Below are 427 nucleotides of genomic sequence, written 5' to 3'. Positions count from 1 at the left end.
GGTGGCTGCACACAACCAGCTCGGGGAAAGGAACTACTGCGAATAAACTGTTTCACATTCCTTGGTGGGCATAGTGTTCACGGTCAAATCAGCCTTCTCTCTTGCATAGCTTACTTGACCTTTAAAACAGACTTAACTACCTGAAGCCCTACTGTAAACGTAGTTTTTCACAATTAGCAACCTTCATTGAATTTCAATGAGATTCATACTTTCAGTCCGTTCAGATTATTGGTAGTGTAAATGAGCTTCACTATCAGGACAGCAGAAAGCTGCAGCTGTGGCCCTCCTTCTTTTCAATTGCTTGAAATGAAGCATATTCTGAAAATGCAGCATTTTCAGTTACTCATTTTATACCAAATGTTAAGGAACGGCTCCTTGCATGTGGGCTGGAGCTTTGGTCACTAGGCACTGCTGAAAAGAGACAAAA

This window comes from Corvus brachyrhynchos, unplaced genomic scaffold, assembly GCF_000691975.1.
Source record: "Corvus brachyrhynchos isolate BGI_N302 unplaced genomic scaffold, ASM69197v1 scaffold11, whole genome shotgun sequence".
Taxonomy (NCBI): Eukaryota; Metazoa; Chordata; class Aves; order Passeriformes; family Corvidae; genus Corvus; species Corvus brachyrhynchos.
Note: the sequence above shows the minus strand (reverse complement) of the source record.